Source organism: Mus caroli, unplaced genomic scaffold, assembly GCF_978045245.1.
Source record: "Mus caroli unplaced genomic scaffold, Mus_caroli_1 scaffold_9, whole genome shotgun sequence".
NCBI classification, from domain to species: domain Eukaryota; kingdom Metazoa; phylum Chordata; class Mammalia; order Rodentia; family Muridae; genus Mus; species Mus caroli.
In genome coordinates this window covers 90,191,388-90,216,499 of record NW_028227264.1, presented here as the reverse complement: position 1 = coordinate 90,216,499, position 25,112 = coordinate 90,191,388, and the positions used below count along the sequence as shown (strand labels likewise).

The 25,112-nt window shown below is 41.1% G+C and overlaps 1 protein-coding gene and 1 pseudogene across 10 annotated transcripts in view; one reads left to right on the top strand and one right to left on the bottom strand.

The window, feature by feature from the left end:
• Positions 1-25,112, bottom strand: part of Anks1b (ankyrin repeat and sterile alpha motif domain containing 1B) — a 1,085,844-nt gene that overhangs the window by 213,759 nt on the left and 846,973 nt on the right. The window lies entirely within an intron of this gene.
• On the top strand, positions 12,320-13,000 carry LOC110304081 (small nuclear ribonucleoprotein-associated protein B' pseudogene; annotated as a pseudogene).

The window sequence follows — 25,112 nt, the reverse complement described above, 5'->3', positions numbered from 1 at the left end:
AAGAGTTTTGGGGATGGTTCAAAATCACTCTGGTTAGGATAAAAGTCCAGTCTTCAGATTGGTCATACGGGCGAACCTGCTGGGATGCTTCTTCGCATGGGCTTGTTCACATAGCTCCATGCAAGTGCGCAAATGAACACGCATCCCGAACACTGTAGCAGGGTTAACCCTTTCCTCTTCTACTAAGATTTAAAACTGAAATTGCATCAGTGACTGGCAGTGTCTCTAAACTGTAAACACACTGACTTACAAAGGGCACAGCTTAACTGCAGACATGAGCCAACACAGCCACTGTTAATGTGCTTAATTTATTTAGAGAGATGCCTTCTCTGTTAGTACTTAAAATGTAGTGACATCTACGCGAGTGTGATTACGTATTAATTTGCCACAGCATTTAGATGTCTCAATGAGACATTTTGTAAATTAAAATCACATCAACCAAGGGGACTTGTGTTGATTGTGAAGCCTTATTATGTATGATTATAAGTGCCTTCCAATTATAATAGTTTAATAACTCCTGTGCTTATTCTTTACAACAAAAGCCACACACTTGCTAATACAGGTAAGGATGGTATATGGCACGCAGGCAGGTTGAAAAGTATTGATTCTGAAGCTTTAAATTCGATTCCTATTGATCTAATGAATGAGAGTTTCATTGCTGTAAGTGTTTCATGGTGCTCAGCTTCTATTGCACATGTCAGCAATTTTTTTTTTTTTGGCTGTGTACAGTAGGCAAATTAAATGCCAGAGCCTGGGGCTATCCAGAGTCCCACTGATAACTTTGAATTACTACTGGAGATGGCAAGGTCCTTGCCTACCTTTGTCCCATCTCTGGTCAGGAGGCTGAGCTGAAGATTTCTGCACATACTTCACCCATGCATGAGTCAAAGGTGGGGTGATCCTGCCTGCTGTCTGGTAGAGGATAGCTGAGGATATGTAAACCCACAGCCCCTTACCCCCGATTTAGATATCTGCCCTAGGCAGTCATTTGGGCAGGGACATTTGTTGTTGTTGTTGCTGTTGTTGTTGCTGTTGTTTTGAGATAGAGTCTCAAACATCCCAGGTTGCCATCTAACTTACTATATCCAGCCAAAGCTGGTCTTGAACTCCTGACCTTTCCCCTCCCCCATAACTCTCAAGTGCTAGAATTACAGGCATGTGTCACCATATCTGGCTCAAAACCACATTCTATCAAGAGTATAATATGAGGGCCTCTAGAGTTAGGCTCATTGATTCTTTTATTGAAAACAGATTTGTTGAGCACAAAGCATCCTAGGAGGTGCTGGGAAAACTGAGATTAGTAATGGCTTCATAGACTTCCATTCTAATGACTGCTCATGTTCAAATCCTAATTACCATATCATCTTGATTAAGATGGTGGAGACTGCTTTGGTTGGGGAGGCAGAAATCCGGCCTCAGTAGGGCCACAAGCCTCTCCGGTCAGAAAAGCGCCGGGGTAGCTAGGGCGCAGGGTCGGCTGACACTCGCCAGCTACCCACAACACCCTCCACAGGATCTTAAGACTTCTGGTGAGTGGAACACAGCTTCTGCTCCAATCAAATTGCGCACGGGACCTGAGACTGCATTAGTTAGGGAAGCAGAAAACCGGCCTGAGTAGGACAACAGGCCTCTTCCGGCCGGACCAGCACCTGGGTAGCTAGAGCGCAGGGTCGGCTGACACCCGCCAGCTACCCACGACCGCCGCCACAGGATTTTGAGACTGCTGGTGAGTGGAACACAGCTTCTGCTCCAATCTTTAAACAATGACAACGACAACAACTAACCCCAGAGATTACCAGATGGCGAAAGGTAAACTTAATAATCTTACTAACAGAAACCAAGACCACTCACCATCATCAGAACCCAGCACTCCCACTTCGCCCAGTCCAGGGCACCCCAACACACTGGAAAAGCTAGACACGGATCTAAAAGCATATCTCATGATGATGGTAGAGGACTTCAAGAAGAACTTTAATAACACACTTAAAGAAATACAAAGGAACACTGGTAAACAGGTAGAAGACAGTAAAGAGGAAGCACAAAAATCCCTTAAAGAATTGCAGGAGAACACTGCTAAAGAGTTACAAATCCTTGAAGAAAAACAGGATAACATAATCAAACGGGTAGAAGTCCTTACAGAAAAACAGGAAAACACATCCAAACAGATGATGGAAATGAACAAAACCATACTAGACCTAAAAAGGGAAGTAGACACAATAAAGAAAACCCAAAATGAGGCAACACTGGAGATAGAAACCCTAGGAAAGAAATCTGGAACCATAGATACGAGCATCAGCAACAGAATACAAGAGATGGAAGAGAGAATCTCAGGTGCAGAAGATTCCATAGAGAACATCGGCACAACAATCAAGGAAAATGTAAAATGCAAAAAGATCCTAACTCAAAACATCCAAGAAATACAGGACACAATGAGAAGACCAAACCTACGGATAATAGGAGTGGATGAGAATGAAGATTTTCAACTCAAAGGACCAGCAAACATCTTCAACAAAATTATAGAAGAAAACTTCCCAAATCTAAAGAAAGAGATGCCCATGAACATACAAGAAGCCTACAGAACTCCAAATAGACTGGACCAGAAAAGAAATACCTCCCGACACATAATAATCAGAACAACAAATGCTCTAAATAAAGATAGAATACTAAAAGCAGTAAGAGAAAAAGGCCAAGTAACATATAAAGGCAAGCCTATCAGAATAACACCAGATTTTTCACCAGAGACTATGAAAGCCAGAAGATCCTGGACGGATGTTATACAGACACTAAAAGAACACAAATTCCAGCCCAGGCTACTATACCCAGCCAAACTCTCAATTAACATAGATGGAGAAACCAAAGTATTCCACGACAAAACCAAATTCACACATTATCTCTCCACGAATCCAGCCCTTCAAAGGATAATAACAGAAAAAAACCAATACAAGGACGGGAACCACGCCCTAGAAACAACAAGAAGGTAATCCCTCAACAAACCTAAAAGTAGACAGCCACAAGAACAAAATGCCAACTTTAACAACAAAAATAACAGGAAACAACAATTACTTTTCCTTAATATCTCTTAATATCAATGGACTCAACTCCCCGATAAAAAGACATAGACTAACAAACTGGCTACACAAACAAGACCCAACATTTTGCTGCTTACAGGAAACTCATCTCAGAGAAAAAGATAGACACTACCTCAGAATGAAAGGCTGGAAAACAATTTTCCAAGCAAATGGTATGAAGAAACAAGCTGGAGTAGCCATTCTAATATCTGATAAGATTGACTTCCAACCCAAAGTCATTAAAAAAGACAGGGAGGGACACTTCATACTCATCAAAGGTAAAATCCTCCAAGAGGAACTATCAATCCTGAATATCTATGCTCCAAATACAAAGGCAGCCACATTCATTAAAGAAACTTTAGTAAATCTCAAAGCACACATTGCACCTCATACAATAATAGTGGGAGACTTCAACACACCACTTTCACCAATGGACAGATCGTGGAAACAGAAACTAAACAGGGACACAGTGAAAATGACAGAAATTATGAATCAAATGGATCTGGCAGATATCTACAGAACATACTATCCTAAAACAAAAGGATATACCTTCTTCTCAGCACCTCATGGCACCTTCTCCAAAATTGACCACATAATTGGTCACAAAACAGGCCTCAACAGATACAAAAATATTGAAATTGTCCCATGCATCCTATCAGATCACCATGGACTAAAGCTGATCTTCAATAACAAAATAAATAATAGAAAGCCAACCTTCACGTGGAAACTGAACAACACTCTTCTCAATGATACCTTGGTCAAGGAAGGAATAAAGAAAGAAATTAAGGACTTTTTAGAGTTCAATGAAAATGAAGCCACAACATACCCAAACTTATGGGACGCAATGAAAGCATTTCTAAGAGGAAAACTCATAGCTCTGAGTGCCTCCAAAAGGAAACTAGAGAGAGCACACATTAGCAGCTTGACAACATACCTAAAAGCACTAGAACAAAAGGAAGCAAATTCACCCAAGAGGAGTAGACGGCAGGAAATAATCAAACTCAGGGGCGAAATCAACCAAGTGGAAACAAGAAGAACTATTCAAAGAATCAACCAATCAAGGAGCTGGTTCTTTGAGAAAATCAACAAGATAGATAAACCCTTAGCCAGACTCACTAGAGGGCACAGGGAAAGCATCCTAATTAACAAAATCAGAAATGAAAAAGGAGACATAACAACAGATCCTGAAGACATCCAAAACACCATCAGATCCTTCTACCAAAGGCTATACTCAACAAAACTGGAGAACCTGGATGAAATGGAGAAGTTCCTAGACAGATACCAGGTACCAAAGTTGAATCAAGATCAGGTTAATGATCTAAACAGCCCTATATCCCCCAAAGAAATAGAAGCAGTCATTAATAGTCTCCCAACTAAAAAAAGCCCAGGACCAGATGGGTTTAGTGCAGAGTTCTATCAGACCTTCAAAGAAGATCTAATCCCAGTTCTTCACAAACTATTCCACAAAATAGAAACAGAAGGTACTCTACCCAACTCATTCTATGAAGCCACAATTACTCTGATACCTAAACCACAAAAAGACCCAACAAAGATAGAAAACTTCAGACCAATATCCCTTATGAATATTGATGCAAAAATCCTCAATAAAGTTCTTGCTAACCGAATCCAAGAACACATCAAAACAATCATCCATCCTGACCAAGTAGGTTTCATCCCAGGGATGCAGGGATGGTTCAATATACGGAAATCCATCAACGTAATCCAGTATATAAACAAACTCAAAGACAAAAACCACATGGTCATCTCGTTAGATGCGGAAAAAGCATTTGACAAGATCCAACACCCATTCATGATAAAAGTCTTGGAAAGATCAGGAATTCAAGGCCCATACCTAAACATGATAAAAGCAATCTACAGCAAACCAGTAGCCAACATCAAAGTAAATGGTGAGAAGCTTGAAGCAATCCCTCTAAAATCAGGGACTAGACAAGGCTGTCCACTTTCTCCATACCTATTCAACATTGTACTTGAAGTCCTAGCCAGAGCAATTCGACAACAAAAGGATATCAAAGGGATACAAATTGGAAAAGACGAAGTCAAAATATCACTTTTTGCAGATGATATGATAGTATATATAAGTGACCCTAAAATTTCCACCAGAGAACTCCTAAGCCTGATAAACAGCTTCGGTGAAGTAGCTGGATATAAAATTAACTCAAACAAATCAATGGCCTTTCTCTACACAAGGAATAAACAGGCTGAGAAAGAAATTAGGGAAACAACACCCTTCTCAATAGTCACAAATAATATAAAATATCTTGGCGTGACTCTAACTAAGGAAGTGAAAGATCTGTATAATAAAAACTTCAAGTCTCTGAAGAAAGAAATTCTAGAAGATCTCAGAAGATGGAAAGATCTCCCATGCTCATGGATTGGCAGGATCAACATTGTAAAAATGGCTATCTTGCCAAAAGCAATCTACAGATTCAATGCAATCCCCATCAAAATTCCAAGTCAATTCTTCAACGAATTAGAAAGTGCAATCTGCAAATCCATCTGGAATAACAAAAAACCTAGGATAGCAAAAACTCTTCTCAAGGATAAAAGAACCTCTGGTGGAATCACCATGCCGGACCTAAAGCTTTACTACAGAGCAATTGTGATAAAAACTGCATGGTACTGGTATAGTGACAGACAAATAGAGCAATGGAATAGAATTGAAGACCCAGAAATGAACCCACACACCTACGGTCACTTGATCTTCGACAAGGGAGCTAAAAACATCCAGTGGAAGAAAGACAGCATTTTCAACAAATGGTGCTGGCACAACTGGTTGTTAACATGTAGAAGAATGCGAATCGATCCATTCCTATCTCCTTGTACTAAGGTCAAGTCTAAGTGGATCAAGGAACTTCACATAAAACCAGAGACACTGAAACTTATAGAGGAGAAAGTGGGGAAAAGCCTTGAAGATATGGGCACAGGGGAAAAATTCTTGAATAGAACAGTAATGGCTTGTGCTGTAAGATCGAGAATTGACAAGTGGGACCTCATGAAACTGCAAAGCTTCTGCAAGGCAAAAGACACCATCAATAAGACAAAAAAACCACCAACAGATTGGGAAAGGATCTTCACCTATCCTAAATCATCAGATAAGGGACTAATATCCAATATATATAAGGAACTCAAGAAGGTGGACTCCAGAAAGTCAAATAACCCCATTAAAAAATGGGGCTCAGAACTGAACAAAGAATTCTCACCTGAGGAATACCGAATGGCAGAGAAGCACCTGAAAAAATGTTCAACATCCTTAATCATCAGGGAAATGCAAATCAAAACAACCCTGAGATTCCATCTCACACCAGTCAGAATGGCTAAGATCAAAAATTCAGGTGACAGCAGATGCTGGCGAGGATGTGGAGAAAGAGGAACACTCCTCCATTGTTGGTGGGATTGCAAGCTTGTACAACCACTCTGGAAATCAGTCTGGCGGTTCCTCAGAAAATTGGACATAGTACTACCGGAGGATCCAGCAATACCTCTCCTGGGCATATATCCAGAAGATGTCCCAACCGGTAAAAAGGACACATGCTCCACTATGTTCATAGCAGCCCTATTTATAATAGCCAGAAGCTGGAAAGAACCCAGATGTCCCTCAACAGAGGAATGGATACAGAAATTATGGTACATTTACACAATGGAGTACTACTCAGCTATTAAAAAGAATGAATTTATGAAATTCCTAGCCAAATGGATGGACCTGGAGGGCATCATCTTGAGTGAAGTAACACAATCACAAAAGAACTCACACAATATGTATTCACTGATAAGTGGATATTAGCCCAAAACTTAGGATACCCAAGATATAAGATACAATTTACTAAACGCATGAAACTCAAGAAGAATGAAGACCAAAGTGTGGACACTGTGCCCCTTCTTAGAATTGGGAACAAAACACCCAGGGAAGGAGTTACAGAGACAAAGTTCGTAGCTGTGATGAAAGGATGGACCATTTAGAGACTGCCGTATCCAGGGATCCTTCCCATAAGCAGCTTCTAAACGCTGACACCATTGCATACACTAGCAAGATTTTGCTGAAAGGACCCAAATATAGCTGTCTCTTGTGAGACGATGCCGGGGCCTAGCAAACACAGGAGTGGATGTTCACAGTTAGCTATTGGATGTATCACAGGGCTCCCAATGGAGAAGCTAGAGAAAGTGCCCAAGGAGCTAAAGGGATCTGCAACCCTATTGTCGGAACAACATGGTGTACTGACCAGAACCCCGGAGCTCTTGTCTCTAGCTGCATATGTATCGAAAGATGGCCTAGTCGGGCATCATTGGAAGGAGAGGCCCATTGGACTTGCAAACTTTATGTGCCCCAGTATAGGGGAATGCCAGGGCCAAAAGAATGGGAATGGGTGGGTAGGGAAGTGGGGGGCGCTATGGGGGACTTTTGGGATAGCATTGGAAATGTAACTGAGGAAAATATGTAATAAAAATATTAAAAATTAAAAAAAATATGGTTACTGACAGAGCTCCAGTCTTCTGATACGTACCAGATTTATGTCTGTTGGAAGGATCAACTGTAGGGATGCACATAAAACAGACATTATTCCTGCTACTCTAAATATCATCTTTAATACTGGGCAAAAAAAAATCAAATGCAAGCCATATTTATGCCATAAGTTCAAGTGGCGATGAATGTAATCTATTAGTTGAAATGCCTCCAACTTCAATGCTTTTAGTCAAATCTGGGTATCATTTATTTACCACATAGTTATGAGCACCTGACAATAGAAATACCACTGCCTGCTTTCCTCATGTTTTGCTTTCTCAGATGATGCATATGAGATGAACAGCCAAGTGTCTTTCCCTTTAGGGTACTGAGAATAAGAATAGTTGACCTTTTCCTCTCTCTCTCTCTCTCTTTCTCTCTCTCTCTCTCTCTGTCTCTCTTTTGAGAGTCATGCACAAACTATTCGAGATTCAAACATATTGGAAAATTCCCCAAATTCCAGACAACATGCACTTTTTAAAATATCAATGCTGTTGCATTAGAACCCTCGGATCAGGGATGTTTAACTAATAGGCCTTTTCTTTTGTTTGAAGACATTTCATTTTTATTTTGTCGTTAGAAAACCTTTAGGAGAAGTTAAGAATCCGGTTTGTGTAAAAGCCTAATTAACTATCGAGCGGTGTGATGTTCCCTAATAATCGAATCTGTTGCATCAAAAAGCATGAGGTGCTTTCAAGTGTTGAAATGAAGGTCCTAAATTGATCACCTGAATTATACACTCCTTTATCAAAATGTCCATAAATTTGTCTAGACTGCATTAACATCATACCATCCCAGTGAATGATGGTTTGTTTTCATCTCTTAACTGTTAGGAGTCACCTGAAGGGCAGGCAGGAGAGGTTATGCTGGCTATGAACTGTGGTTAGGGTGGGTACTCAGGGTAGTATGAGAGACCACAGTGGAAGTCAGAGGAAGTGAGCTTAAGCTGCCTTCACAGACAAGGGAACTCATTAAAAATGGGAGACCTAACAGATGCCAGGGAGTTTAGAACACAATCAAGAGAACTGCCCGGAAAGAGTTCTTGCTCTATTTTTCCAAATATGTACTGTAATTGGTGTGTATTTATTTACGCAATGGTGAGTTTCATAAAGTCACTTTCATATGAATATATAGTGTATTGTGTCTGCATTCATCCCCGGACCTTGTTCTCTGAGGAGTTTACAATGTCCTTCTCTATGTTGTAGTCGCAGACCCACTAAGTAGGTGTCTCTAGGGTTGAAGGCTGACAGGGATTGGATTCTGTATTGCCAGGGAGGGAAAACTACTGCCTGGGCCAACAGTTCTCAAGTGCGTTCCTCAGACCATGGTCCCTTTGACAGCTTTGGAAATGAAGGTTCAAGGTCCCACCCAGACAGACCAGGGTGAAACATGCAGGTTTAAAAGCTCTGCATGTGATCCTGCTGTGTGCTTACTAGGAGAATCATTATTTGAGATAAGTCATATCAGACACTCCCATTCAGGCTGGAAGCCCTTTATGATTCCCTTCTGCATTATAGGAAAAAAACTAAAACACATGAAGCTCACCCCCCACAGCATCTCCTTAGAGGAGAAGGAGTCTAACCTTCCACTGTTATCTTTCCTCCATTAAACTTTGTAGGAGGAATCATAGAGCCAAGCAATGACAGACTTCTGCATTCCAACTGGGACTTGTTTGCAGAGGGTGATCCTGGAAGTCACTGAGACCACCAGAAGAGACAGATGCACGGAGGTTATTATTAGAGGGGAAAAAGGCTTTCTATACTGGAGAGGGAGAAATCCCTAAAAATAAAAAGAACAGAAAATGACAAAGTAAAATTTCATTTTCCTTTTTACTTTGAGAAAACAGTGGCTTTTGGGGGCCTGTTTCGGATATGCTGATAGAGGAATAGAGGTCCTTAGTAGTTAGTATTCAGTATGAAAGGAGAACAGCATAAGAACATATTCTAATGTTGCGTTGGTTTTCTCGCAGTACCATCCAGCCCCCAGAACATTCTCTGGCAGCACCCACACTCTCCTGTGCGAGGGAATAAACTTGGAAGGAGACTGGCAGGCACAGGAGCCTCCTCCGGGTGCTGGTGCCGAGGGATATGCTTGTGACTAGCTGGAGTCTGCCGACTCAGGATGGTGTTAGAGGACGTCTTTTGGCTTCAGCCAGATGAACTGGAATGTCACAGTGGTCTGTGTAAGACTGGGAAGAGGGCCAGGAGCCATAGCCAAGCAGAAGAGGAGGCTCACTGGGTTACTCTACACAGGTTTACTGTGTCGCCTTCTGGCCAGTGGGCAGGATGAACAAGGCTGAAACCCGTTGAAGGTGAATTGCTGTTTGTGGGCCAAACACTTTATGGGCGTTTTTAAAACCTATCTTCAATCAATCCCCTCATACTCACAGACTCTGTACAAATATCCTTATGCTAATCATCAAACCAAATAAATTCCTACATGTATGTGATTTATATATATACAACTAAATAAAGATTGTCTACAAAGTCTAAGATAGTTAATTTTGTGGAACAGAACTCTCTCTCTCTCTCTCTCTCTCTCTCTCTCTCTCTCTCTTTCTCTCTCTCTCTCCCTGCCTACCTTCATTTCAGAAAACAAATACCATATGAGATTATTATTTTAAACACAAATTGCACTTAACAGACAGTAAAGCCTCTGGGTTGTAAGTTAGCCACTGATTCTACCTGACTCAAGGCTGTGAAATGCATTTCTGTGAATTATTGTGTGCTGAGACCCACTGCCAATACTTGAGCAGACATCAGCAGGCTCAGGGGGAAATGAGATCTCCACACACTCAGTGTACCTATTATTAAACTGAGGTGCTCGGTGACCCAGCCTCAGCCTAACCACAGAGCTAGATTCTCTGGGTTTACAAAGATGAGATGCTGAGAAGGAAAATGAGAAGCAGGGAGTCACTCGCAGACACATAACTAGCAATTTGAAGCTGCTGCTGGGATCATTTGGTCTTTACATTTTCTCTTTTGCTAGCCTCTGAGAGTCCTCAGGGACTACTTGTTATTCTTTCCTGTCCAGTGGCCGCTATGTTCAATTATGGCCCTCTGTTCCACTGTAGACTTTTGCTTTCCACGCTAGGAACACATCTTGGTGAGATATATTTACTCCCCCAGGTAAGCTCCATCATTTCTTTCTTTGTTCTTCACTAGATTGTTCTCTAATGATGTCGTTCATTTTGTTGTTGGTAATATTTTCACGCATTCTACTCTGGATCTTAATTCCTCTGTGACACCCCTGCTCACTCCAGAATACTGCCGAGCGCCTCTCTGCCTCTTTTATTTACACAGCACAGAAGGGCTGTGAGTCTTGCCAATGACAGGCTGCTCTGGTTTCTCTGGCACCTGGCACGCAGCAGACCCTCAATCAATATCTGTTTAATAGGAATATGAATAATATCTGCCCAAATGAATGAAAATGAATGAGCCTAATAATTTTGGTATAATCTTAGACAAAATTATAAACAAATAATGTCCACCCCTTTCATTGTATGCAACTTAATTTTTCTTTAATTGCCTTAAAGAAGAAAGGAAGAGAGAGAGAGAGAGAGAGAGAGAGAGAGAGAGAGAGAGAGAGAGAGAGAGAGAGAGAGAACTGGGTCACATGACATACACTATGTAGATGAAAGATGCTCCCCATTTTGACATCTTATGCTCTAATGCTTGATTGGATCCTGGATAGGTTGTGCTCAGCATATCATGGAGTGGCTGGTAACAGAGTCCCTTCTAATTGCAGCTCACAATCCTTTATTCTACCCTTTCTACCTTGAAAGGCTGGTTATTAAGAATGGTGTCTTTTGAACAGTGTGACAAATGCCCATCATCAAGGGTTCTTTAAGAAAGCCCTGAAAAACTGGGGCTTCGGTAAGGGAGATTAGGTCTGAAAGCCCACCTCTGCCACTATCGGTCTGGATGAGACTGGCTAAGACTTAAAAGTGTCTCTAAACCTCAGCTCTGTATTAGATACCAAGGGTGATGGTGATGAGGATATTGATGGTAGAGCCTGAATTAAAGCCAAAGTTCCTGGCTCTGAAGCTCAGGCTCACAATAACTATTATCTTCCCATGATGAGATGAGATAATCAGTACAAAAATGCTTGACATGGAGAAAATATTGTTAAAGCAGCATCAAAAACATGTATGTAAAACACCACCACCACCAACAACAACAATAACAAGGAGGGCCCCTTGTCCCTTCTCTAGTCCTTGAAACCTCATGTGTGACATGCTCCTATGTGTGGATTTTACTGTCAATGTTTTTTTCCATGATTTTTTATGTGCTTGTGTCTATGTATATGTATGTATGCATATATTCTTTTCCTTCACATTTATGGGGGTTGCTTACACCTGAGAAGAACTACTGAACAGCACGTGCCAGAGGTTGAAGTCCAGTTCAAATGTTGAAGGACGGCCTCACTGAGCCAAGAGTATCACTTGTACCCACGATGTTCTCAGCAACAGCAAGTTCCTGCAGTGGATTTCCAGGCAAAACCAAGACAGGCACTCTTGGCTGAGACACCAAGAGGTGGCTAAAGCAGTATTAGAACACCAAGGTGGTGAACGGCTAGGAAAGCAGACCCATCACTGTGAGACACTGGTCAAGCTTACACTGTGTGCGAATAACCTGCATTGAACCCTTATTTATAGCCCTCCCCCAAGTATTAAGGGTCTTGAGATTTTACCATTGAGAACAGCTATGGTGGAACAGCAATCACGACTGTGGGACACAGCAGCAAGATGCTGCGGCCCATTGACTATACAATGAGATGTATCCTGTAAGACGGAAGAATCTTCAATGGCACCTTTAAGGCTTTTGATAATATGTATTTGGTTCTCTGCCAAAGAATGCAAAACAGCTAGAATGTGAAGAAAAAACGGGTTTGGGGTCTGGTCTTATTATGTGGGGAGAACTTGGTTTCTGTGATTGTGGAGAGTTCACCTCCTAAAGATGCTGGCATTATTCATGTGCCAATTGTTGGTGTTGCAGGTGGCCCTGGGGTTGGAAGGGCAGCTGGCAGAGGAGTACCAGCTGATGTACCTATTCCCCAAGCTCCTGCTGGATTAGCAGGCCCTGTCTGAGGAGCTGGAGGCTCATCCCAGTGGATCATGACTCCACAGGGAGGAGGAGGCACTGTAGCAATAGCTGCTGCTCTTGCTACTGCTAACATTGCCAGAGCCCCAACTCAGTACTCACCAGGACTTGGAACTCCACCTCCACTTAAAGGCAGAGCAACCCCACCTCTAAGTTTTATGGCTCCTCCACCTGCTATGAGACCATCCATGGGCCCACCAATTGGCCTACCCCTGCTGGATACCAATAGGCATCCCCCCTCCAGGAATGGGATGCTCTCACCAGGAATTAGAGGCCCACCTCCCCCAGGAATGCATCCATCAAGACCCTAAGATACACTTGATAAATATTAGACCTTCTTTGTCCCTGCAAAGCATCTTGTGAAATTGTGTAGCCTGTAAGCTTTTTGACCCCTCTTATATCATTAACTATAGATAAGGAATAAATAGAATAATTTGGAACAAACAAACAAACAAACACAAAAACCAATAAAAACCCCAAAACAAAAACAAAAAAAACAAACAAAAAAATAAGAAAACCACCCTAGAAATTCTCTTTGTTTCCTAAAGAATGTTCAAATTCAAAATTGCTATTGTGATTGCAAAATCAATGCCAGAAATTGGGGAGAGAGAAGATACAAACAGCTATGAAGATTGAATAGGGATTTTAGAGAGTCGGGGTGAGCTGGTGACATGGGTTGGGCAGGGACTAGGCTCACCTGACATTCAGACAGAGGGCAGTGTGGCTCTTCAGCTCTCGGAGGAGGCTGAGCAACGAGCTTTAAGTGGACACTGAAGGTTCTCAGTCTGCTAGCACTCAGTGGGAGTTTTGTTTGTTATAAGGCTGGAATAGAAGACTAGAAAATTGGGCTGGTGAGATGGCTCAGTGGGTAAGAGCACCCGACTGCTCTTCCGAAGGTCCGAAGTTCAAATTCCAGCAACCACATGGTGGCTCACAACCATCTGTAATGAAATCTTGACTCCCTCTTCTGGGGTGTCTGAAGACAGCTACAGTGTACTTACATATAATAAAAATAAATTAAAAAATCTTAAAAAAAAAAGAAGAAGAAGACTGGAAAATCTTCATGGAATGTGACAGTCCTGGTGCTGTCCATTTTCATAGAGTAATTTCATGACTCAGTGCAGAGGAGGCCTGCCTAGCTCTTTCTAGCAGTTTCACTGTCAGTATGAATACATCTATAGAAGAGGTATTAGCTGACTCACTGTATTGCTCCTCGAAAAGGGGTAAGACAGGAGTTAAGTTGGATTACACTGGAATGATGATGTTATTATGTTTCTGCTTTCAACTTAGACTTTTTTTTATGGGTTAAGAGAACTTATTCATTGGTCTGGAAAAAGAGTGATCTGTGTTCCTTAGAGTCATATCTGACAAGATTACATCAAGAGAGCATTCCATCCCATAAAACATCTCAGGTGATGTGCGGTTGGCTTCAACAACAAGGTTGACTGTATCATGATGTTCATTTATCAGATAAGGATACACAGGCTCTGAGTTAACTCTAAGGTGAGAACATTGCTGGTGAGAGATGTCAAGTTGGCCTGAGACACAAGTCTGTTGTTTCTGGTTTTACATGCTAGTCTGTGTTAACTCTGCTACACATTCATGAAAGAAGAAAGTATTTTGAAAACAGCATTCTGAAGATCAAAAATTCAGATGACAGTAGATGCTGGCAAGGATGTGGAGAAAGAGAAACACTCTTCTACTGCTGGTGGGATTGCAAGCTTGTACTACCACTCTGGAAGTCAGTCTGGAGGTTCCTCAGAAAATTGGACATAGTACTACCAGAAGATCCAGCAATACCTCTCCTGGGCATATACCCAGAAGATGTTCCAACTGGTAATAAGAGCACATACTCCACTATGTTTATAGCAGCCTTATTTATAATAGCCAGAAGCTGGAAAGAACCCAGATGCCCCTCAACAGAAGAATGGATACAGAAAATGTGGTATATTTACACAATAGAGTACTACTCAGCTATTAAAAACAATGGATTTATGAAATTCTTGGACAAATGGATGGATCTGGAGGATGTCATCCTTAGTGAGGTAACCCATTCACAAAAGAAGTCATTAGGTATGCACTCATGGATAAGTGGATATTAGCCCAGAGACATAGAATATCCAAGATACAATTTGCAAAACACAAGAAAATCAAGAAGAGGGAAGACCAATGGGTGGATACTTCCTCCTTAGAAGAGGGAACAAAATACCCATGAAAGGAGATACAGAGACAAAGTTTGGAGCTAAGATGAAAGGATGGACTATCCAGAGACTACCCCACCCAGGGATCCATCCCATAATCAGTCACCAAACCCAGACACTTTTGCATATGCCAGAAAGATTTTACTGAAGAGATCCTGTTATAGCTGTCTTGTATGAGGCTATACCAGTGCCTGGCAAATACAGAAATGGATGCTCACAGTCATCTATAAGATGGAATACAGGGCCCCCAATGGAGAAGCTAGAGAAAGCACCCAAGGAGCTGAAGGGGTCTGCAACCCTATAGGTGGAACAACAATATGAACTAACCAGTACTCCCAGAGCTCGTGTGTCTAGCTGCATATGTAGCAGAAGATGGCCTAATTGGCCATCACTGGGAAGAGTGGTCCCTTGGTATTGCAAATTGTATATGCCCCAGTACAGGGGAATGTCAGGGCCAAGAAGTGGGAGTGGGTGGGTAGGGGAGCAGGGTGGAGGGAGGGTATAGGGAACTTTTGGGATAGCATTTAAAATGTATATAAAGAAAATATCTAATAAAAATAAATAAAATTTAAAAAAAAAGAAAAAGAAAACAGCATTCTGGTTGCCTGAAGGTGACAAAGACAAGGACCCAAGACAACAATATTATAAATGGCAATCTAGACTTGCCAATGAATGTCTCTAATGTCACAGAGGAGGAAGTATACACACAAAGAAACAGGAACATCGGATGGATACCTCACTTAATACAAGGAACATTGGATGGATACCTCTCTTAATACAAGGAACATCGGATGGATACCTCACTTAATACAAGTTGATAGGACAGGGTTCTGGCATGCAGCCAGAGATTCCATTTGTAACATGATCAGGTGATCTCTGGTGACTGCATGTCCTTTTAAGCATATGTCACGATGAAGGATAGCTGTTGCATATCCCACACTATGGTAGCACAATTACAGAAGAACTTGGAATTTCTTGTTTTAGCTTCGAAAGGAAATGCGTGGTAGTAAAAGTTGGAAACAGACCTCCACATTTCTTGACACCTATTCTTTTTAGTTGATAACATGAATGTCTGTAAGGCATTTAAAACTTATATCTAGCAAAAGTAAGTGAAACAACTTTTGCTGGTCATTGTCCACATGCTTTTTTCAAACCTCTTTAACTCTTTGAGAAAGCTCTTTTAGTCCTTCTTTCCTTTTTTTTCCCCTTTGAAGCTGCCACAACAGAAGACAGGAGCTGGCTGGCAGGAGATACAAGTAGCATAGGAAATCCATAGCTACATTTGAAGATATTTCCACTTGCATTTTTCTTGAGGCAACTCATGATAAACCAGTACTACCATGCTGGTATAACAGAGTCTTTGACCAGTGTTTTTATTTGAAGAAAGTACACTTTAATCCTGGGGCTTTGTCAAACAAAAATTTGTAGATCATCTTGTTATATAGCCTAATCTGGCTTGAGCTTCCTTATGACGTCCAGGTTGGCCTTGATTTTTGATTCTCCTGCATCAGCCTTCTAAGTGCTGGGATTGCAGGACTTGCCACCACATATAGTTTGATTTAGGAAACTCATCTCAGGCCTCAGAGCTAGCAACAGAACAAAGACAAGCATCCATGCCTCCAAAATGTCACCTCAGAACTATTTCTGTCCAGTAGGTACTGATGTGGGCATTAGAAACATGGGCACTAGAGCTACTCTATCCATCTTCCCATTCTGTCTGTATGACTGAGATGAAATTGCCTCACTTCTCTAGAACTTGATTTTGTCAGACCTTAAATGAAGATAATAGTATGTGATAAGGTTGACTAAATAAGTTAATACTTGCAAAGGGCTCAGAGCCATGATTGCCCCATAATAAATACTTGATGAGTAGGTATTCTTGTTCCCACAATGCTTTTTGAGACCCAAGTCCAATGTAGGAACTTCCAGAGAGATGAATTGAAGAATTACTATAAATAACATAGAAAGGTAACATTTAAAAGAACTGTGAGCTCCTTTCTCTTTAGAGATAATATGGAGTAGAACATAGTTAAAATCAAGTCCCACAGAGACTCAAGAAACTATGGGGGCTAGAGGAGACCAGCATAGGCTAATGTTGGATAAAAGAAGTCATGGAAAAACCAGTCACTCTATAGGATTGATAGAAGGGAACATTCTACTCCAAATCAGGGCAATTTATCCTTCTGCCTTCCTGTCTCATACTCACCAAACACTTTCGGAATCACTACTGTGTGCTCTACTCTATGGTAAAGGTATGGAGGAGACATAAATATATACTATTGTTATACCTTTAACGAAGAAATTATTTTATTTTATTTTTTTAGAGAAAGTAGTGTCTTGGCTCTGAGGAGGTGGTACTTGAACAGAGACCCAAGCAAGATGAAGGAATCAGCCCTGTGATTATCCAGAGAAATAATATTCTAAGCAGAGACAGACACCAACCTACATCGGGAGAGAAGTGGATAGAAGGCTATGACAAAGTCTAGTGTGGTTGGAATGACCTTACAGGGAGAGCTGGCAGGGACTGGTCACATGACACTCATGAGGTGAGATTTGGGTCCAACAGAAGGAAGCTTCATGAGTCCAAAGCCATGCGCAGTTGAGGTTACACTGGGCCATCTGCCTTGACAATGCCCTTGACAACTATATCTCAGTACGAGTAAATGAAGGACAGAGTTAGAAAAATGCAGGTTAGTCAACTCTTGCATTCTTTTTTTGTTTGTTTGTTTTTGAGACAGGGTTTCTCTGTATCACCCTGGCTGTCCTGGAACTCACTCTGTAGACCAGGCTGGCCTCGAACTCAGAAATCTGCCTGCCTCTGCCTCCCAAGTGCTGGGATTAAAGGCGTGCGCCACTATGCCTGCCTAACTCTTGCATTCTTAAGGTGAAAAAAATCACTGTGACTCTGATAAAAGGAGAAAATATACTTGATATGCTTCATGTGCATGGATTTGTATCATGTTAATAACATGGTTAAACATAGTATTGGTCAGGATTTAATTCAGGCTGAGGAGCTTATTCCTTAAGCAAAGCCTGGTGGTGGGAGTAGGAAGGGACGTAGACAGGGAACTTTAGACAGTTACTGCCCAGAGGCACAGTTGGTGGGACTGGGACTGGAGAATCAAACCTAGATTCTGTAGGTCCTGGGGGAATCTCATGGTTTTTGTTTGTTTGTTTGTTTGTTTGTTTGTTTTTGTTTTTTTCCCACTTGGCTTCAGAAGAAGATGCTTAGGCTAAACCTTCTAGAAGTGAAAGATAGTTGAGTCAAGTAAAGCATAGGGAATAGCTTAGCAGGCTGGGACTCCACTTGATTTGGGCTATGCACACACCCCTCTTCTAATAATGAACTCAGTAGCCTGAGACCCTCACTTCACTAAGTGTACACATTCACACACACACACACACACACACACACACACACACACACACACACACACACACACATACACACACACCTCTCCAAATAATTCACTTAATAACTTGTTGGAAACTTAAGACCTGATCTGCATCAAGCTGCATGTATACCTACTTTAACCAATAGAAATAAGTTACTTCCCATAGCAACCTTATGATAATGATCAATCCATTTCAAACCTTCTTGATGATACGTGTACTATCCTGATTGTACTTTCAGGGTTTACCATCAATCTTCTGTTTACCATCTTATGCCTTATGCACAATTGGACATGTATATGATTAAAATCAGGCACATTGTGGTAAGGGCCATGTACAATTAAAAAGAGATTATGTTAGTTGAAGAGCACAAGTCAAAATTGAGAACTATTCTCATTACACTGATATTTTTAGCAACCAAAGATCTTCCTTTGAGCCACATGAAAGAAAACCTCATGCAATAATTGGGGCCCTTGAGTTCCCTTACTCATGTGGCCCACTGTCTCTCTCAACAGTATAACAGACAATTTCTTCAAGATTCAATGCTTCACACTTGAATTGTTTCTTTGTTGGCTTGCAAATCTGCATCTAGTCATTATTTTACTTCCTTGACTAAAAAATCAAGAACCTAGAAACAAGGGGCCCAGACCTCCAACCACCAGTAACCAAATCACAGAAAAATACTAGGCATTCTATGTCAAAGGAAGATTGTGTGCAAGACAGAAAACAAAACAAAACAAAACAAAACAAAACAAAACAAAAACCCAGATGTTTTCTACTGGGAAAGTTAATCAGCTGACACACCCACCAATCTATACCCATTTGAGAAGAAAGACTTCTCTGACACCTTTAGGTAAAAAACAAACAAACAAATAGCAAAAACTAAGGCCAGGAGACACACATCAGATAAAGACCAGAACACTATGAAATCTCACTAGTTGACAACTCAGGAAAACAGTTAGTGTTAGAATGGAAATGGAATAAGTTACAAGAGGTTCCATCACAGTTCTGGGGTTAAAAACAGCAGAGCACAAGTTGATCAACTTTTCAACCAGAAAATACTTGCTGATATGTAGTTAGAGACTACTGTGTTTCTTTTCCTTCTCTTCTCTCCCTTTCTTTTTCTGAATTAATGACAAGATCTGTTAAATTATGGTCAAGTCAGGGATTTCTGGGAGACAAATAACAAATGCCGCTGATGGGAAATATTGACATTTCTCAAGCAATCAATGAAAATAAAATGCAGTAGCCTGTATGACATGTTCAGCTGATGATAATACAACGGAGCTGATGCAAGCAAAAGACACAGCAATGTTGGTTATTCTCAATCTATCTGCACTAATATATTATCAAATTCTAGTGGTAGAAATGGGGTATGAATGAGTTTAGTTGTAAATACTTCAAAATTCCAGGATACCACAAAATTGTTGGTATGTGTTTAGCATCTTAGATCTAAATTTTCAAATTGCATTTATCAGGAAAAAAAAAATCTTGCTCAATCTTTGAAGAAATTTGCATTTCTATGCAAAGATGGAACACAATATCCTTGGCTGAGTTACGAAAGTCAGCAACATTTTGTGGAACATGATTAGCACATCCCAAAAGGAACAATTCTAGAAAGTTTAAATTTAGCCAGAAATAAACCGAAGGCATCTCTCTATTCATATGTAGGCATGGGACTGTGAGCTTCACTATGGTGCTTAAATGTCACATATTATCATGGAAATCCTAAGAGGTAGGATCACTGGATTTGGATTTCACATTTCAAAACCAAATACCAAAAGAAGTCCGTGGTTTATAATTAGCAAAACAACCAAATAAAATGGTTGTTAGGGAAAAAGAACTTTTCTTTAAGGATAAGTAGGGATATAATTCTTTTTTTTTTTTAAAGGTTTATTTATTTATTATATGTAAGTACACTGTAGCTGTCTTCAGACACTCCAGAAGAGGGAGTCAGATCTTGTTACGGATGGTTGTGAGCCACCATGTGGTTGCTGGGATTTGAACTCCTGACCTTCGGAAGAGCAGTCGGGTGCTCTTACCCACTGAGCCATCTCACCAGCCCGGGATATAATTCTTACCTGGTATTCTAGGCCAGGAGAGATTAGAGAATCCAAATGCAGAAAGTTTTCATGACAGCCTTAAGCTTCGAATTTTCAAAATAAAATTTAAAAATTTGAGCAGAAAGTTTGTTCTTTGTATTAGTAGTCAGTAGGCCTTGTTTGATAGCTTAGGAAAGAACTGCCTCGGTGGTCGTCTGGCTCAGTGGTTCTCAGACTTCCTAATGCTGGGACCCTTCAATACAGTTCCTCATGCAGTGGCCACCAACCATAAAATTATTTCTGTTGCTACTACATAACTATAATTTTTCTACTGTTATGAATTGTGATGTAAAATCTGTGCTTTCCTATGATCTTAGGTGCCCGTGAAAGGGTCATTTCACCTATAAGGGGTCACATCCCACAGCTGATATAGAGCGACTTAGATTCAGTAATATTTAAGTTGTAATTGAGAAGCTTATCAGTTAGGTTATACTACAGAACGTGAGAGAGCTATCAAATACTTATAAAGAGCTTAATACCCATGCCCTGAAACATTCAACTCCACTAATTCACAGATATCTCACATTTAAAGTAGGTTTTCCCCATTGCATAGAGCTGGATATTCCTTTAAATTGCTTTAATTAAATGTTTGTTTTCTGTGTTCAGGCTCAAACCCATGGATTTGTTTTGCTGGGTATGTGTTCTTCTATGCAGCTAGACCCTGAGCCCCCAAGATCTGTATTTTAATTTATATTAATGTAGTTATTTATAAGCTGAGTTTACATCTATTATTTTGTCATTTGTTTTTACTTGTCCCCTTTCTCTCTTCTGTTCTGGATTAAGTATTGGCAGTAATTTTTCTTCTGATTCTTGATAGGTAAGGTTTTGAGATAACTGTAAGAAAAGAAAGCAGGGTGTTTAAAGGGCCTAGCCACTTATACAACTGGAATGTGATGTCAAACATGACTATTAAATATTTATTTGGTACAAAAGAATATTCACAAAATATATGTAAATTTTAGAGTACTACTCTTAAAATTTTAATGTGCAAACAAACCCCCTGGGATCTTGTTAAAATTATAGATTCTGACTCAGATGAGGCGGATGGGCTCCCGTGTATCCAACAAAATCTCATATTCCTGCTTTGCAGTGCCACCTAGCCTTTGAGTTACAAGAATAAAGGCAGAGTTAATACAACCTCTACCTGTAGCTGGGCGTGGTGGCACACACCTTTAATCCCAGCACTTGGGAGGCAGAGGCAGGCGGATTTCTGAGTTCGAGGCCAGCCTGGTCTACAGAGTGAGTTCCAGGACAGCCAGGGCTACACAGAGAAACCCTGTCACGAAAAAACCAAAAAAACCAACCAACCAAACAAAAACAACCTCTACCTGTGGAAACCCCCAGACTATCACTGATGGGCCCTGTATACCCTTCCCTTCCTGATACTGCCCTTTCCCTCCCTCTGTCTCTTGATTATGTATTCACTATCATATTGCTTTTATGAAACATTTTACTATACATGGTTATCTCCCCAAGTTATTTACATGTAAGGATCAATGGAATCACTTGTATATAAGCATTCATTCATTCATTCATTATGTCCTGAGGTTCGTTCATATTCCTTTCTTCCCATTTTTATTCATATTCTTATGTGCAACCTTAGTTTGATCATTTTCATTGCTATATGGAATTCTTCTCTATGAACACACACACACACACATGCCTGTTTTCTAGCTGATAAGCTTTGAAGTTTCAGTTTCATATGGTCAGGAAAATTCCTGTTCAAATTCCCGATGCACATATTCAGACCTAATCATACTATACACATAGATGTTGAATCACTCACTGTTCCTCATGATACACACATTTCCCACTTTAGTGCCGGTTCTGCTGCCGAACTATCTACACAGTGGCTGACTGCTTTCTACTGCCACCAACTGTGCGGATCTGTTTGCTCTCATCTGTGTTGTTTTATATTGCTGCAAAAGAAACTGTCACATGCTCAGTGGCTTAAATCTACAAGTGCATTGCATGTTGTGGTTCTGTAGATCAGATATCCAAGCAGGTTTGTCTGCGTTCTTAGCTTAGGGTCCACCAGGCCAATGTTGACTGTCACTTTGTAGCTCTGTAGGAGATTCTGCCTCCAAACCAATCAGATTGTTGGCAAAATCTGATAATTCTCAGTTACCTGATCACTCATTTTCTTGTGACCTGTTAGTTAAGCTAGCGCCTACTCTAAAAAAATCAGCGGACATGTTCACATCATTATCCTAAATAGCCCTTTAGTCATCCGTGGAGAATTTAAATGCATGACATTCCTCTTAACATTTCAATTCCCTCTGAACTAGAGAAAACTCTGAGCTTCAAACGTGTTTGTATGATTAGTTTAGGCATCCTCAGGTAGTCTTTCCTTTGACATTTAGTATGCTGTAATCACAGGAAAAACACTAGGGACGAAGGTAACAGAACGCACCCAGGGAATCCTGCCTACCAAAATCCACGGGTAGCCAAACTGGCCTCAATAATTCACCAGACCCCATCTGCACCGCAAAATGCATTCACCACTTCTCCAGGTCACAGCCTCCGTTTGCAGCTCAGAACCCTATCGAAACCTCACATCACAATAATCCAAATAGTCTAAGCCAGGTGGTAAACAAAGACGAGAGGTAAGCGTATTAGGTCCTTTTCTGTTGCTGTGCTAGGATACCCTAACGGAAAGCAACTTAGGGCAGAGAAGACTTATTTCGGCTTACTGCTCCAAAAGGGATACAGTCCACCCGGGTGGGGAAGGCATGACACCAGGAGCGAGGCTCGCCTAGCAGGCATGAAACTAACTACATTTTAGTCACGAACAGGAAGCAGAGAGGGAGAACCCGGAAGTAGACCATGCTGAAAAACCTCAAAGTCTGCCCCCAGTGTTGTCTTTTCTCAAGCAAGGTTAACTTTTCTAAACAGTGTTAGGGCCTAAGAATCACTGAAGGAAGACCCCCAAATTCAAATAGTATGCAAAGGCAAAGAATGTTTATTCTGCAGAAATCACCAGCATGCGGGGGTCAACCACTCATCAAAATGGTGACCAGAGGCACTCACAGGTTCCCTTTTATGCAAGGCTAGGGGAATTTTCCTGAAGGGTTAGGTAGCCTCTAATATGATCGGTAGGGACAAAGCATTGACAGTATAATTTTGATTGATTTGCTATGTTACTTTCATTATATTGGGTGAGACCTTAAAGAACTTCAGAATCCAACCCAACTCTGGGCTCCTTATAGCCTTTGGCTAGATGTCCCGGGAGCTGACTGAGCCCCAGAGGTATGCTTCATAAATCAGGGTCACTATGGACTAATGATCCATCATCGCTGGCCTCCTCTGAGGAACCCCGTTTGCTTCCCTGGCTGGGGCAGCTGAAATTTTTTACTGCCAAGGGTTTTGAACCTCTCAATGGCACTGCCAATATGGGACCAGATGTCTAAATGAATGAGCCTATAGGTGTGGCGGCATTTCTCATCCAAAATGTAATACTTTCTGATTCAAAGTAGTGTTGAAAGCAGTCCCCAGCCAGGGGAAATTGATTCCTTTCAGACCCTGGAGTCAGAACCACCAGGATCCAGCTCTCCTCTCTAGGCTCCAGGCTTCATCGGAGTGGCCTTTCCTTTCTCATAGTATTGGAATAGTTTTATTTGCCTTCTTTTTAAGAAAGTTTAATTAATTAATTAGTTAATTAATTCATACATGTTTACAAGAATGTCCCCTGTGTGCGCATGAGTGAATGTGTCTGGTATACTTGTGGAAGTCAGAAGAGGGGGCAGGATCCCTCATAGCTGGAGTTGCAGGCAGAGCTGGAGATACGGATATAGTTGTTAGGTGGGATCTGTGATACTCTGTGCTCATGATTGCACGATAAGTGCACTTAAGTTCTGATCCATCTCTCAAGAACCAGTCAGTTCTCCTCTTATGCCTTTATGAGCATTCCAGAGACCCGGCTCAGATCATTGGGCTTATCTGTGGGAAACACTTTTACTAGCTGAAACATCTCCCTGCTTCTCAGTCTTTCTGCAGCAGAGTCTGGAAGGTCTGCAGACCGCCCGCCCCCCTTTCATCGGTCTTGTGGGTAGAGTGTGTCTGCCAATATAATTTCCTCAAAAGCCTTTGGGATCTCCTGTGGATGTCACAGGGGTTCACTAAACTATACCGAGGAACATGAGTACAGTTTTCAAGCAGTGCTATCACATTTTTGCCCTCTGCCAATCTACAGCCATGAACACTTTCTAAAGGACTTCAAGGATGATTGGAAAGATCTAGAAGAATCACCTAATCTCCTGGCAGTGTGTTCTGGAACTTTTCACTCAGAGAGTTTTTAGCAGATGTCTGCAGAACACATTCAGACTTTTCTTGCTGCCTTAGCATTTATTTCTGACTTTTTGAATCCTTTTGCCACCTGGGGGAAATTTTTCAAAATCATTTATCCTGGGTTGCTTTTATTTTAAGCCCCCCCCTCCCCTATTTATTTCTCTCCTCCCACAGTTTACTGTAAGCAGCAGAAGACAGATCTCAGCTTCAATAGTTTTCCTGGAAAGCTCCTTAGCTATGGATCAAAGCACAGCTCATTGCTTAAGGTACATTTCAAAGAATGACTCTGTTGACCTGGACTTGTCTGTTTCCAACAGCAGGTTCCTGGCTCTTTTTCACTCCTCCCTGCTAGCATTCTTTTTATTTTATTTTATTGTTAAAAATAGATTTTTTATACAGTCTACTCTGATTACAGTTTCCCCTCCCCAACTCCTCTCAGA